Raw genomic sequence first — 16,058 nt, 5'->3', positions numbered from 1 at the left:
GGCAGTGGGCTAGTCTGACGGCTCACTTTAGGATGTCCCGGGCCAGGGCATCATCGAACTCCTGCTCAATGTCCCGGAGGCGGTCCTCCTCCATGGCCCCGAGGATCCGCAGGGCCGTCGCTGTGTCCACCTCCAACCATCTGCGGATTACCTCGAGGCACTCGGCCCGCCTCAGGGCCCTCCGCATGGAGTTCTCCGCCCTGACCATTGTGAGCCGTGCCTCTTCCGCCCGCTGCCGCTCCGCATCTATGGCGTGGCCCAACCGCTGCCACACGGAAGACACTCTCTGTCCTGGGTCCTCTTGCCCTCCGGCCGATGCCTGCCCCTCCGATGTTGAAGGCCCCGAGCCTTCATGGCTCCCACCATGTTGCTGCTGCTGCTGTGCCTCTGCCCGTGCACTGCCTCCTGCTGCCTGCACAACCTCCGCCGGCTGGGGTGCAGTCGTTGATGTGGCCACCCCTGCTGGACGTCCGACTCCTGATTGTGGCAGGGATGCCTCCTGCACCAGCCTGGCCGCACCGTCAGAGGCAGCTCCACAGGGCACCCAGGTGACTGATGGGTGGGAAGATGGCATGGAGGACGACTGGTGCGTAGGGGGTTCAGTTGAGGAGGGGGTCGTAGCAAGCCACAGAAAACGGAGGAATCCGGACTGGGTGACCTGTCCCAGCAGCCTGACGTGGTCAACGAGCCATTCGAGATGACGTGCAGTCTCCTCATGAAAAGACTGCAGGTCACTGCGCATGGCCCGTTGACGCAACGCCACACCAGTCAGGACAAGCTCAACCCGGACCCGGATAGCCACGTCCGCAGGCAGAGGAAGGCCAGTTGTCGTTTGCTCATCCCCTGCCTGAAAACGGGTCTGGACATAGGCATCCCTGCTGGTGCAAGATGATGCAGGGACAGGATCAGGGACAGGATTGCACACAGGCACCTCCGCGGCGGCCTGTGCTGCCTCCTGTCCCTGGTCCTGCACTGCACCACTAGCACCAGAGGTATCCCCACCTCCAGACCCCGTCTCTGTTGCTTGCATGGCCTCCTCCTCCACCAAACCCCCCACCAACCTGGATGACTCCGTGCCATCTTCCCCCGTTGGGCCCTGTGGGGTCCCAGCTGCCCCTTCTGCTGCCGAGGAGTCCAACTCCAACCTCCGCCTCTTGGACCTCCCCCCGGCAGCTGCGGCCTGGGACGCGGCACCGGACACCTCACTCCCCGACGAGATGACAACATGGGAGGGGAGCCGGGCCTTGAGTCTCCGGCTGGCGGTGGGATCCCCACCGCTGTGCTCCACAGCACCTTCTCTGCCCTCTTCATCAGTTGACGCTGCAGACAGGGTGAAATAAAACACAGGCATCAGGGCACTGTACAATGGACACATACACAGATGACAGTTCTACATGAGTGGCATTGGCAAACCTCAGACATGCCATCACAATCCCCAACACACATGTCATTTCAACTCGCACACATGAGCCATACCACAGCCATATCGCAAATGCCAGCTCCATCCATACCCCTAAAACAGCATGAGCAGGCAAAGCTAAGCCAGACATCACATGCAACACAGGAAGTGCACCACACATGTACACACAACACCACACTTGCATGCATGTGTACACCTCTGCCAAGTGTCGCAGTGTTCGGATGGGCATCCATGTCACAACTGCCAATCAGGCTTCCACATCCGGCTGTCACATGCATCCATGTTGCATCACTGTTGCACCCTTGTCAAATACACACAAATGCACATGTACACAGTGCTGATACATGCAGCTGAAAACAACATACATGCGTGACATCACAGAGATGTCTACTTACATACACATTCATCCAAACATGTGTGCCCACACAACTGCATTTGGCATGCAAGCCTACACACACAAGCACCATCCATGTCTCACACATTACAGCCTTCGCATGTGTTAGCCCCACGGCCCTGTACACCCCCACCCATACTCGAACCCATACAAACAGATGTGCAACCTGCACACTACTGAAACATCACCACACGCACAGCTCACAATCAGGATGCATGTACACTTACCGCTCGACTCCAGACAGGTCTGCCTCTCAAGGACCTGGACGTGGAGCGCTGGGGATATGTGTTCCAGGGCCCTCATCTGATCTTCTGACAAGTGGCCCCGGCGCCCCTTGGCATCCGCTGCCTTCAAGAGGCGCCGGGCCTTGTTCAGGGTCCTGGACCTGAAGTCCTCCCAGCGCTTCTTGACATGTTGGAAGTCGCGGACTGCCACCCCCTCCGCGTTGATGGCAGTCACGATGTCAGTCCAGATCCGAGTCCGTCCTTCCTTGTCGGCGCGGGAACTTCCGAAGAGGGCATCATACTGCCCCAGGACTTGCTCCACTGCTCCACCAGGACACCAACTTCGTTGGCACTGAAGCTGGTGCCCCTCTGCCTCTCTGGCCGGGGGTTGTCAGTGGTGCCAGATGTTGCAGTGCCTGACATGACAACCCCAGAGGCAGGAGTGGGTGGGCAACTGGGTCCTGGGGCTGGGCTGTGGAGCGATGGAATCCGAGTCGGGAGTCTTCGGTTCCAGCAGGGGTGGTCACAGCAACAGCACCCCTGGCTGATGTGCAGGCAGCAAATGGCAGGGCACGTGGGCAGCAGGCAGTCAGGCAGCAGCAGATGGCAGGTGGGAGCGTGCTCGGGGCTCTGGGGGGCAGTAGTTCGGCCTTCTGGGCAGGAGCGTGATCTTCCGTGTGCTTACGCGTGGCCAGCTTGATACGGAGTGATTTGGCACGTGAAAATTCGGCACGTCGGCGTGTAATTCGAGGAAAGGCCCTTAGCGCGTAAGCGCGTCTGCACGCATATGCAATTTCATTGGACAGAAGGCCCCTGAAGTGCAAGCGCCCCTGTGACGTGATGCGCACAGGCGTGCATGGGCATTTCAGCGCGCGTGAAAAACTGCACGTCCGCGTGTAATACGAGGAAAGGGCACATGCGCGTAAGTGATGTGGCGCGTGCGTGCGTTTCTCTCAGCACGGGTTAAAGGTGAGCGGGCCCAGCAGTTTGCTGTACGTGCCTTTCGTGGAGACCGGCGTGTGTTGCTGCTTCCTGTTGTTTCGCGCGCCATCACAACGTCACAGCTATCAAGGACGTATCTCTTCTTTTGGCGGGGTATTGGCTACGCGTGTTTTTCTGCATCGCGCTAGTCAGACGGTGAGTCGCACACACTCTTTTTCCCACTGCGGGTGCCCCTGTGTATCGCACCCATTTTCGATGTCATAGTAGTGTTACTGGGTGCCACCCCGTACTGCGGGAGGTTGAATCCACGCACGTAGGCTGCAGGGTTGCGTGCATGGTTTTACTGCAGTTTTGGGGTGCCTGAGCGTTGCGTGACCCGTCACCACATCACCGGGGTCACATACAGCCTTGCAGGTGCAGGGGGGCTGTTAACATCTTGCTTCCCTCCCCCTTCACCCCAATTGCCCAGGTCAATTGTGGTGTACACCTCCCATTGGCACCACTCAATCTGTGCCAGCACTACTACATCAGTGCCATGGTTGGGAGGCCATCAAAGGTGAGGGGCGCCTAAAATGGGCGTCCTCCTCGTGGCGGGTGTGGTCGGGGACGTGGCCGTGGTGACCAGGGAGTAGGGGGACTCCAGGGTGTCCAGGGCGGCCACAGAGGGGGAAGAGGCAGGGGTGCGCCACTTGAGCACAATGTTGTGCCATGTGTCGGTGCAGTCATGCCAACACCCCCTGTGGTACCGGGGGATGCAGCTCCTGCATCTGGCACTGGCACCCATTTGACCCGGCAGTCTGTTCCATCGACTGCCACGGGCCCAAGGGTAGTGGTAGCTGCAGGTGCAGCTGTGGACACCGCCACCCAGGCTCAGGGTCTGCCAGCACAGGCTGCATTGGCACTTGAAGAGCCCTTGGTAGATCTCCAACAGGCCAGGGGGGAAACCATAGGGGCAGGCCGGGCTGCTCAGACCAAGACACGTGTCCCTGGGGCAGTCATGTCATCTGCTGCCCCGAACAGCCGGGTGTTGGCAAGTGCAGGGGCAGATGCACCCAACAGCACCCCGGTTGTGAGTCTGCCAACCAGGAACGTTGCGGTCAATGACCCTGCCACAGCTGATGTTGCTGCGCAGGGTCCATTAGTGGGCACCCAGCTGCCATTGACACGAATCAGGCCTTTGGTCATCCCTCCACCTGCGACTCCCTTGGCTCAATCCACCGAAGCCACTGGCCATACTGGTCAGGGCGGCATTAGCCAGCCAGGGTCTGCGCTGTTAGGCGGAAACCTGTGCAGTTCCCTCTGGGACCACTGCAAAAGATTCAGGACTACAGGTGTTAGGCAGTAAACCCACTTGGTAGCAGTCTGCACCACACAGATTCACTGTTGGTAGCTGTGGCTGAGCAGTCAGACTTCTCTCAAGAAGAGTCAAGCAGTATGTGGAGTATACAAGATAGGGCAATTCTTCACAGTAAGACCAGCAAACACGCAACAAGGCTCAGTGTAAAGATATTAAGGTATTTATTTATAACGAAATATCTATCCAAAACACTATGGCACTATCACGGCAAACAAATCAAACACAATTACTCTATGAAGAAGAAATGATCAATCCCTCTAGCAATATTTCGACAAGTCTAGGTTCTACCTGCACCACTTATTTACAGACAGAGGTGTTTGCCTCAACCTAGATGGCACTCTAATATTAGTTAGGACAGGAGAGAAAAATAGGCAGGTTATGAAAGCAACACAGGTCAATACTTCACGGAAAAAAAATGCAAGGCAAGAAGGCAAGAATCACAATAGATCATAAAGTTCAGAGGCCAGGCCCACTCAGAGAGAGGCAAGGCGATATGTCCCAGAAGTCTGTAGTGGAACTGCGTTCGAGTCTTTGTAGCAAATTGTTATCGGCAGATTGAACCAGTTCAGAACAATACGTGAGAAAGCTTGGAGGCGACCCAACGGAAAGGAGAGGATTAAGACACCTCACTCGAACCGATCGAAAGGGAAGCCAGGCGGGCACGGTACCTTGTTTGTGGAGGGCAGCTCCGGCGGGGGCAGTTGTTCCTGGTGGTGGATGCACGTCGGGTCTTTGCCAAGAGTAGAGATGTTCTCGTCGTCGAAGAAAAGTGAAGTCCGGTGCACCACCAGGGAAGAGACCAGCCGCAGAGTGCTGTAACGCTCACCTGACTCCCACGGAGGCGCCGGCCTGGTTTGAGCTGCTGTGACCTCTTCTAAAGTGGTGCGCAGGACTCAGAAGACAGACTGGACCGGACCCCCAAATCTTGCTTGTCTGGCTCGCAGAAGTATCCTTCTGTAGGTGGAAATAGGGGGTTAGCTGTCTGCGGGGTAATGCGTCGGCCTCCCACTTACCCCTCTCACCCTCCTCAAAACCCTTCTGTGCTTCCCCGTGGCGTCTCACCTTAGGGTCTGGAAGTACGAGCTCTCCATCCTGCTTCTGATGCAGGGGCGCGTTGGTATCCAGTTACTTCACTGGATTTTCGGATTTGTGGTTTCTGATGTGGGGGCGCGTTGGTATCCAGTTACTTCACTGGATTTTCGGATTGGTGAGAACCAAACTTGCTTGGCTTCCAGGTAAGTTTTAGATAAGTGGTTCCCCTTGTGTCCATGCATTAATGTTCTAATGCTAGTGTCTTTTTCCTCATAGGGGCCGGGGTACGGAATGCCGGGGAACAGGCACCGACCCGAGATGAGAGGTGAAATCCTTGTGGAAATCAGGTAAGTCTTTAATGAGCGTCTTGGTAATGTCTTTTCATTCGCTCATTAACGCTGATGTCTTTTTCCCCTTAGGGGCCGGGGTCCGAAAATGCCTGGATGCGGCGCAGACCAGAAATGAAAAGGGAATGACCCAGCAGGTAAGTCTTAACATGGAGATTTAGCTTCCCTTTTCCCTTCTTTCTCTCACCTTCGTTATTGTGTTTTTCTCCTAGGCGCTGGGGCGCGACTGCGGATCCGGATGGTCGCTGCAGAACATGGAAGCGATCTGTAAGGTGAGTAGAATGAGGCGCTGCAGCGATCGATGCGATGTGCTTTTAAAAATAAATGTCTTCCTTTTCAGGATCGTCGGCGAAATGTCTCTGGGATGCAGATTTAGCAGGTAAGGCCTTTTCCTTCTTCTGTTCTCTTGTTCCCTTCCTTTGCAGGTGATTCAGGATGCTGGCAGGCGTGGCAGAAGTCAGGATGCAGGAGCAGACACGGTGAGCGTCCAGCTGCTAGATGCAGAACAACGCGAAGCACGTGTGGCAGTCCTGGCGTGGTTTAAATAGCCTTGGAAGAAGTCCCAGGTAAGTATTCTTCCACGGTCCCCACCCAAGTAAAATAGTTCCTTTAATAAAGTAGTCCCTCCTAAGCCTTATTTGGCTTGAGGCTTTATGCAGCATGGTCTGCGTCAGGTAAGTGCACCAAACACCTTCTTTTATGAGCCTGGCGCCAAAGATGTCCAATATGAGCCTGGCGCCAAAGGCGCCAGGACAAAGTCCAAAGAGCCCCTATTAGGGACCTCTGGATTTTTTCCCGAGGGCATGATGCCTGCTTCCGGGGGTGCTGGGCCTGTCCCGGTGCTCTGGGGGCAGGCATCATGACAGTGCTCCGTCACAAGGCACCACCTTTTGGTCGCGGTACAGGGGTAGTGGCTATCCGGTTGCCGAGGTGCTCTGCATGGGCAATTCAACCACTGCGTCCTGAGGCGAATAAAAAGCAAAGGGGACTGGTTGTTCCCACCAGTCAGGGGAAGAGACTCTCCGGCAGGGAGATCTCCTCTGTCGTCGGGGAAGTGGTGAGTCGGTTCCGCAGGGCTCCACCGGAGGTGTCGTCGTGCAGGTCGGCTCAGCGTTACCCTCTTCGGATTCTTAGGTCCTGTGGCGACTTCTGAAGATCCAGTCCAAAAAGCCCTGCTTTTATGCAGAAAACCCCCATTCATTCAGCCTAGCTGTCAATCAACACATGCTAAGTGGTGAGCGGGGAGGCTCACCACTTGGGCCAATCATTCCAGAGTGCGACCGGAGTTGGCAAGGCAACTCGGTCCAGGGTGCCTAAACCCCCTCCCACACCCCTGTGGTAACCCAGACAGAATGGCACCACTTTGTAGGGTCTCTGTACAGAGCCCGCCAAAAGTGGAACAAAGGGCTCAACCTTTGGTTTAGGAGTCACAGAGACGAACACAGACGCCATTTTACAAACCGAGTTCTGGCAGAAAATACCATCCGATAAACTTATTTAAGATAAGTAGATCGGTGGTACGTTAGAGATTAACAAGAAAAAGTATCAATCTCCAACAATGGGACGAATCCCATAGGGTTATGTTCGGGGTCGAACATAACAAGTAGTTTCCACTGCCACCAGCCAAAACTCGACGAGGGGGGACGGAACAGTACCCCCTCGAATAACAGATCCAGGAGTAATCGAATTACCCCTACTAGTACGTCCAGAATAAGATGGTTTGTACTAGTTCTGTTAGTAAATTTAGGTCTAGTAAAGCCAATGGTGACTTTACATGCCCGGGGAGACAGTAGTCAGTCCCCGGTATGGAGTCTATGGTGGGGGTCCACTAGGACGCCCCAGTGCTACGGCATGTAGGGTGCGGTGTAACACACATAGAAAAACATATGAGACCCTATGGAGTAAAAGACCCCATAGCCCATAGAACACATTGACATTCAAAGGAATTACACACATACATGTTCAAGAGCGGGAGAAAAGAGTCCCACTCTTGGCAGGATGGAAAAAACAAACTCCAGAAATCTAGCAAAGCTGCTGGGCGACTCACTAGGTTAGGAAATTCAGCCTAAACAGAGAATTCTCCCTAACATGCGCCACAGTCCAAGAGGAGGAAGGTTGCACCTGCAGCACAGGCGGGACCCCACACACAGCCACGACCTCCTCCACGTCGAGGAAGAAGCCTTTCTGTAAGCAGGAACTGGACTTCCTCGTGGACTACGTGCGGGGCCAGAGCCGTGACATGCTAGTGGGTGCCAATAGTCAGACTACGGCTGCCCAACGTGACACCCACTGGAAGCATGTTGTGGAACATGTCAGTTCATTCAGCCATGAGGTGCGCACGGCGCAAGAGTGCAAGAAGCGTTGGAATGACATCAAACGCAGCACTAAGGCTAAGCGTGCCTCTAATTACAACTTGACTCTGGTGACTGGCGGTGGGCCTGCACCAGAGGAGGAAGAGCTCACTCCGCATGAGGCTCTCGTTGCGGAGTTCATACCACCTGAATTGGTCAAAGGAGTGGGAGAGATGCTGGACTTTGATGCGCAGTCCAGTGAGTGTTGATGCGTGTTTGTTGAGGACGTGTGTGTTTCACTTGTGGGATGTGTTGTGGATGATTGCCACTACATGTGATGTGTACATGGTTCTGATATGTAAGTAATGCAATGCTTCCATCATGCATGTCTCCTCTGCCTGCATGCGAGGACTCTATGTAGGCATGCTCCCTTGCCCCTCCTCCGCCACTCTGCACCCCAGTTCTACCTTTGCACTCGTCTGCTTCAATCTTGCCAATGTGTACTTTCTTGTTCATGTGTCCTGTGTAGATGCTAACTTCCAGCGTAGAATCTGCCAGACATATGCCGTGTGGTACAGCCTTAGTACTCGATGCAGGGTATCTCACTTGTACTGTGCATAGGTCAGATGTCCCGCAGGGACATGAGTGCCCATTCATGCTCCATGTGCATTGCACGCATGCCCCTATGTGTCCTTGACTGGATGATCACTGTAATACAAGTCCTTGGTTACATACATTGCCTGCCATCTCATCAGCCTTCCCATGTCAACTGTGGCTCAGTCCTGCGTTGCATGTTTAGGGTCTGACAATCTGTGTGGCTCACAGGCCTCAGCCTGTTCAATGGCCAATGACTCTGTCCAACTGTTGTTGTGTCTTCTTCACACATGGGCGGAATCCAGAGTTGTCATCATGTGTCCTGCTTAGTGTCCCAGCATCATTTGCAGTGTTGTCACTTGAATCACATTAAGCTGTTGATGCCAGTCAACACTGCCTGTCAATACACAGGTGTATGGTCAGCCTTCTGATACCATGCTAGGCATCCCTGCTTTGGTACTGGGGTGGAGGGGTGCTTGGCTTCTAGATATGGTACATATTGAATGCACAATGCACGTGATGTCTGAATTTGACATTGCACTGCCTTCACATTTCCTGGCACACACCTTGGAGTCCTTGTACATGTAGGTAGTGAGTGGCGTACACATTTTCTGCACTGCATAGACCCACTTCCATGGAAACTGCCACCTTTCAACAGGTCTGATCACAGAAGCTATTCAAAGTTGACCCAGCATGCATGCCAGGTTATGTGTTGTGTGTCACATGTCTGCCGGATGCGTTTGCTGTCGGTGTATGTGTGTGTTGTGTGCTTCTGACATGTGTAGTGACCTTTTTTCTCTCTATTTTTCAGGTGATGACGCAATGGAGGCGGAGGACGCTGTTGTCATGCCAGACACAGGGTTGTTACCACCACATCAACCCGGCACTAGTGGTGGTCGTGGGGTGGTAGGCCATGAAAACCCCCAAGTGCTGCAGTCCATCTTGTCTCTGGCTGCCTATGAGTCCAGCCTTGATGACGACTCTGACGTCCATGTTGAGTTGGATGAGCATCAAGTCCATGTGTCAGGGGTGAGTGATTCTGATGTGGACACTCCTCTGTCTGCGACCCCTGCACTGAGGGATCAGACAGTCTTGGTTCCTCCGCCCGTGGTGGATCGGGACGCAGGGTCACCCTCCACACCAGTCACTGATCGTCGACGGGGGCATGTAGTCGTGCAGCCGCGGGCGGTGCCAACACAGCAAGGACCCCCGGTACTTGGGTCCCGCAGGGGTCAAGCCTTGCAACGCAGTCGCCATGCGCAACCGCAGTATACTGAGTGGGAGCAAGACATGACTGCCGATTCCGAACGGCAGGGGGCAGCAATGAGAACATCGCTGAGAGCATGGAGCGTGTTGCCCGATCTGTGCTCCCACCTGCTAGGCAGGTGCTTCTCCAGCAGCAGGCGGCACGGTCCACGGCCCGCTCGCTCAGGCTGGGCATGGCGGCCTCAGACAGAGCATGCCAGGCTGAAATGTCGTCTCTGCGTCAAGCAATTGCTGCTCACGCAGAGGCGCACATGGATGCCCTGAGGGAGGAGTATGCTTCCCTCAGATCCACTCTGGGTGTCCTTATGATGTCCCAGAGGCAGCAGGCAGAGGAGAGGTTTGCACAGCTTGAGCGTACCATCTCGGCTGAGCTACAGGCTTGCCGGGAGGTGCAGCGGTTGTCCAGCCAGGCCTTGCAGGAGGAACTCCGTGTTACACGTGCTACCTTGCAAGAGGAAGCACGTGTATCACGTGAGGTTCTGCATGCAGACCTACGTCACATCGCCACACAGAACCAGGCTCACCCGTCCGGCAGACTTGCTGCCGACGAGGGGCAAGCTGCGGCTAGGCGAGGCCAGGCTACTGTGCCACGTCCTCCTTTCCAGGATGAGCCAGACTCGGACGACCATCTATCTCCCACATAGGTCGGGCTGTGCAGGCGTTGAGCCCATGGAGGTTTTTTTTTGGCTCAGCATCATCGCATGTGGATGTTGAGCAGCACCCTGTACCTCCCCCCTTCTGGGTGCCTCCCCTCCCCCCCGGGTCGTATGTGGCCATTTTTGATTTTTCTTTTAGTTTAGTTAGTTGAGTTTCTGTTTGATAGTTAGTTTAATTAGGTAATGTAGGTTTTCCATTGTTAGTGTAATTAGTTAATAGTTGATTTAGTTTACAATTGCTTGTCTATTGTGCTTTCATGTGACAGTGCGGTGCTTTGTGGCTTTTGAAGGCATCCACTGTCTGTTCCAGCTGGGCCCATCAGGCTTGTCTTGTCACTCCTGCCTCCCTTATCCATGGGCTCGCAAGGATGGGTCGGTGTCACAGACTTTTATACAAGGGCTTTGGACTGTCATATCTGTGGCATGTCTGGTGCTGTGTGACTTGTGTTAACACCCCTAGTGGGGATGATTTTGGTGTTATTGTCCACTGTGCAGCTTTTGCTAGATGGGGTGTGTCATGATTAATGTGTACATTAATTGCTATGCATTGTGTAGTATGTTTCTTATCTTTACTGTACACATGCTTCTTGCAATGCATGCTGTAGATAGTGTTCCACACTTTGGATGTGGAAGATGGACTGATGGTGTGATTTATGATGTGACTCTCTGACATGGTCAAGTAATGAGATGCCTGATGAGACACACACAGATGACTTTGAAGCATTAATCATGTGTTTCATGCCCTTTCTGCAGGGGGATGAGCCTCCAGAGCACCTTTGCCAGCAGACATGGCCCATTGGACGTCTGTATTCTGGACACGTTTGTTGGTGCCCACATGCACATGTGTGCACAAGCAGAGGCACAGGGATTGCAGACCTACATCCTAGACCTGCTGACGTGTTCCAAGGAACTCCAGGCAAGGTGAGCAGCACAGGGGGGCTACAACACAGCAAAGCTTGCACCAGGCGAGTTGCACATGCAGGCTTAGTCACAGCACTGAGGGTGAGCTTAGACGAATATTGGTGTTGAAACACACAATGCAGCTCACATGTGTTGGTGGACTGATGGCTGTTGATTGTAAGGTTGTCTGGGACACGTGCAGGGGCAGTGGCACATACCCTCCGGTACACCAAGGTCCATTGAGGCACTTGTATCAACCATGTAGCCTTCCGAGACATGGAAACGGGCAGCTCACAGGGACATACAGCAAGGGACATACTCGGGTGCAGTGCATATCATTTCCATGTACTTTATGATTAATGCACTGCCAACTTTGTTTCGGTCATGGTGGTACGCAACTTGCTCAGAAGTCATGGCTTGCTATATGGGTCTGTCTGCTTACCCAGGGAACATTGCATGTTGTGTGAATTGTGACACATTGGTGTCCCATTTGCCACGCACCCACCGGCGGCTGGCTTACTGCATTGACTGTGTATGACCCGTCACAGGGGTAATGTTACATATGGGTACGAAGCATCTACACCAGATTGTCTGTTTGGAGAGTAGTTTGTTGCTATGGGGCATGTTTGGTGTTGTGTTTTTGTGTAATTGGCACATACAGGTTGTTGACTATGGCTCTCTTTGCAGCATTGCAGTGCTCCTGTAACCGGACCTGAGAGTGCGCAGGCAGGAGGCCAGCACTCAAAACCAGAGCTAAGTGTCTTGTTGTTTTTCTTTCAAACTGCTCTGCATAGGCTTGCTGGGGAGTGTACTAATGCATGGATGTATGTGTGGTTCAATTTGGTATGTTTTTTCCCCCTAATCACCCGGAATCCTATGCAGTTTTGAACCCTGTACCGTCTACCCGGTGTTCCTGCTTCCCGTACCTATCCAAGCAACGTTCCCAAACCCTCTTTCCCCGCTGGGGTTGCGGATGCCTGTGTAAGCCCCGAACTTGCAGGTGCCAAAACCCTAGAGGGGGTGGTTGGTTCGTACCACTCCTAAGCCTGGACTACAGACGGCCATGACAATGATGTCCAAGTTTGTTTGGATTGTGTATGTGTTCATGCAGGTAGTACATTTTCGTGCATTCCCTGGTTTCATGTGCCATTCCTCCTCCCCTCTCCTGACACTCATTCCAGTCATCCAGTGTGTCAACACCTGTCCCGACTGCATATCCCTCAACCTCCTTCCCCACCAGGATCTCAGGGGCCTGTGTGAGTTTGACCTTGCAGGCACCCGGGACACGGTGGGGGTGGTTGTTTCGTGACACTCCCAGGCCTGTACACGGGATCTGTGACAGTACACATCCGTTCATGGTGCATCATCCTATGTCATGTACCACACATGGTTCACATCCTGTTGTGACATTGTTTTACTGTGCTACCTTGGTTGTTGCATCATTGTGGTAGTACTTGGCCTTTGTGAGGTACTGCTACGTCAAGTCATCTACTGGAGTGTTCTGGTTCGTTTTTCTGGCTTGGATTTTGTCATTTTGGAAATGAGTGTGGATTCTGAGGGTACAGGCACCTTTTTACATACAAGGTGGGAGATGGTGACGAAGGGTAAAGGTGATCCTGTGGCCAGGTGGAGTTGAGGTTTGAAGGCTCCATGACCCAGGTGCAGTTGTTCAGTGGGTCATGGTCATTTGTGAGGGAGGGGGGGTTGTTGTTGATAGTTGCCTTGCCCTGCAGTGTGATGGGAACTCTGGCATTGTAATGGTGGTATCCTATGTACATGTTGTGTTCTGCTGATCAATGCATGTTCATGTGTTGTGTTTACCTTTCAGGTGCGAGGGGATAGTTGTGGTTTGACATGCTGGGGTGTACACATGGTGAATGTTCACATGTGATGTGTAGAGAACACTGATGGTCAATTGAGTGCACATGCATATGTGGAGTGCATGTCCTTGCAGAACCACACACTTGCACTCCGATGCACTACATGTACTCCCACCCTTGCATATCCATGTGTACACTGTTTGCCTTCTGGTGGCCACTGTGTCCCTGCAGCACATGTTCTATGACCAATTATGGATCCTGTACATGCCTAATTTGGTTTTTGATGTGGTCTGTCACTTAGATGTGATACTCAGGGTGTGCATCACACACAATGGCTGTTCACTGTGCTGTGCGCTGAGCAGTGTGTTGCAGGAGTAGGACACAGCACACAGAAGCTGCAGTGTTGATTTTGCAATGCCCAATGTGCATGTATACAAGCATTCATTGTTATGTTACGTCTACAACTCTTGTAATGCATTTTGAAATTACTTATTTTGGGTGGGAGGTTGTTGGTCTGTCATTTCATCTGATTCCAGGTCAGGTATCATTGTCTGATGTCACTGTAGATTTTGGACATGGCAATGTGTACCTTATCGTTACTGTGTTGGTGTATGGGTATTGCTTGCCATGTCATGTTGTGGTTTGGGAGGGTTTGAGTGACATAACAGTGATGGCCATGGCCTGTTTTGCAGGTGTTTGTGTGATGCACACCTTGCATGTCAGGGTCATCCGCTTGTCAGAGCAACTAGCTGGGGGTAGATCTCTCTCCGCAGCAGCGCCCTCCCTCTGGAACAGCCTTCCTGCCTCACTTGAACTTGAGGGGAACCATCTACGGTTCGGGAAGCACCTCAAGACCTTCCTCTTTGCTTCTGCTTTCTCTCTGCCTCTCCCTTGCAGAATTGTTCACTGGAACTGCACTGGAGCTGCAACTGGGCCACTCTCACCGACCTCGGTCCCTGGCCCAGCCACTCTCCACTTGCACTGCCTCCCTGGCAACTCCTGCACTGCGGGACTGTCTCTCTATCCCTACAGCCCCCCCTTCCCAGCACTTGTCTGCACTTACCTTTGCAGTTGCCACCAGCCGACCTATGTATTTGTTTTTTGGTCTACTTCCCCTGTACTGCACTTCCCCCCTCCCCTTCCCCTTGCACTTTTCCCTTCACCCTACCCCTGCACTTGCACAATCTAAATGACACCTGGCCTAGTAGTACCGTTGTCTGTCTTCCCTTGTTCCCCCTTCCCTGCATCATCGCACCTTGAAATACTTGTGTATAGGCCATATCATGTCAGATGTCATATGTGTGCCTTTTGGTCACACAGGATAGCTTGTGTTTAAGTAGCTAGGGATGCAGACGATGTGGCACTTCCATGGCAACTATCTCAGGGTGGTGGGGTTGTGACAGTTGACTGTCTCTTTGTCATCATCGATTGTCACCTGGTATGTGCCAGGCCTGTGTGCACTCCGCAGGGGTGGGAGTTTAGGTGAAGAATGTGGCCACAAGCTGGGTCCGGGCTTCCTCACCATGTGCCCTGTCCCCTCCCATGGGCAACGCCTGTCCCTGTGGTTGGGGATGTGGGGGCACCACCATGTCCACCGGGACGCCCTGCTGTGTTGCAACATTGTGCAGGACACATGCTGCCACAATGATCCTGCACACTACTGGTGGTGCATAGAGTAGTTGCCCGCCAGAGCGGTCAAGGGAGCGGAAACGTGACTTGAGCACTCCGAATGTGCGCTCCACTATGGCCCTGGTTGCAATATGGGCGACGTTGTATCTTACCTGGGGTGGTGTGGTGGGGTTCCGGATTGGCGTCATCATGTGGTTGCTCAGAGGGTAGGCACTGTCCCCTGGGGAGGTAATAATAATTGAGATTATTAGGGTTTGGGTATTTGTCTGTGTGTGACTTGCATGCATGTGCAAGGGCATTTGTACTCACCTAGGAGCCATGTGTCGCCATGCTGCCCAGCTTCCAGGGCCCGGCTCAGGGCGGACATTCTGTATATGAAACTGTCATGGGTGGAGCCAGGGTAGTTTGCATAGACAGAGGTGATGATTCCCTTTGCATCGCATACCACCTGTACGTTGATGGAATGCCAGTGCTTGCGGTTTTGGTAGATGTACTCAGTGGCCTTAGGTGGACGTAGGGCCACATGGGTGCAATCTATGGCACCGAGCACTTTGGGGAAGTGTGCCACCCTGAAAAAATCCAGGACAACGGCCTGCCTTTCTGCGGGTGTTCTGGGCATGTATATGTGCCTGCGGACTGAGGGGCGCGCTGTCATGATTGCCAGTACCTGGTGTAGGTAGCGTGACTGCGTGGCCTGTGAGACCCCCCCCACTATGGCAGTAGTCCACTGAAATGACCCAGTGGCCAAAAAATGCAGGACATTGAGCAGCTTCTCCAAGGGGCTCAATTCTTGGGAGCAAAGGGTGGGGGATGTAAGCTCATCTTCCCACTCCCTGACCAGGTCTAGGATGATATGGGGTGGAAACCTATACCTGCCATAGACCTGGTCGTCAGGCATCCCAAAAAGGCTTGTCCGTGGTGCGAAAATGCGTGCCCTGGCTATTCTCCTCCTCCTGCGGTGTCCCACGATCAGTGCTGCGACAAATGGGGCATTCATCGTAGCTGTATATACGTGTTTGTTGTTTGCACGCACTTTTGTACTGTGCGTGGGGACGCTTCCGCCTGCCTTCGTGTGGCGGACGCGTTGACGCCTGTGGCGTCTTTTGCCATGCGCGGGTTTCCCGTATTCGAATCCATGAATACGGGTTGTTCGCATGCGTGTGGGCGTTCCGTGTAGTTCCCTGCA

Source organism: Ambystoma mexicanum, chromosome 10, assembly GCF_040938575.1.
Source record: "Ambystoma mexicanum isolate Mex_15411 chromosome 10, UKY_AmexF1_1, whole genome shotgun sequence".
In the NCBI taxonomy this organism is placed as follows: Eukaryota; Metazoa; Chordata; class Amphibia; order Caudata; family Ambystomatidae; genus Ambystoma; species Ambystoma mexicanum.
Note: the sequence above shows the minus strand (reverse complement) of the source record.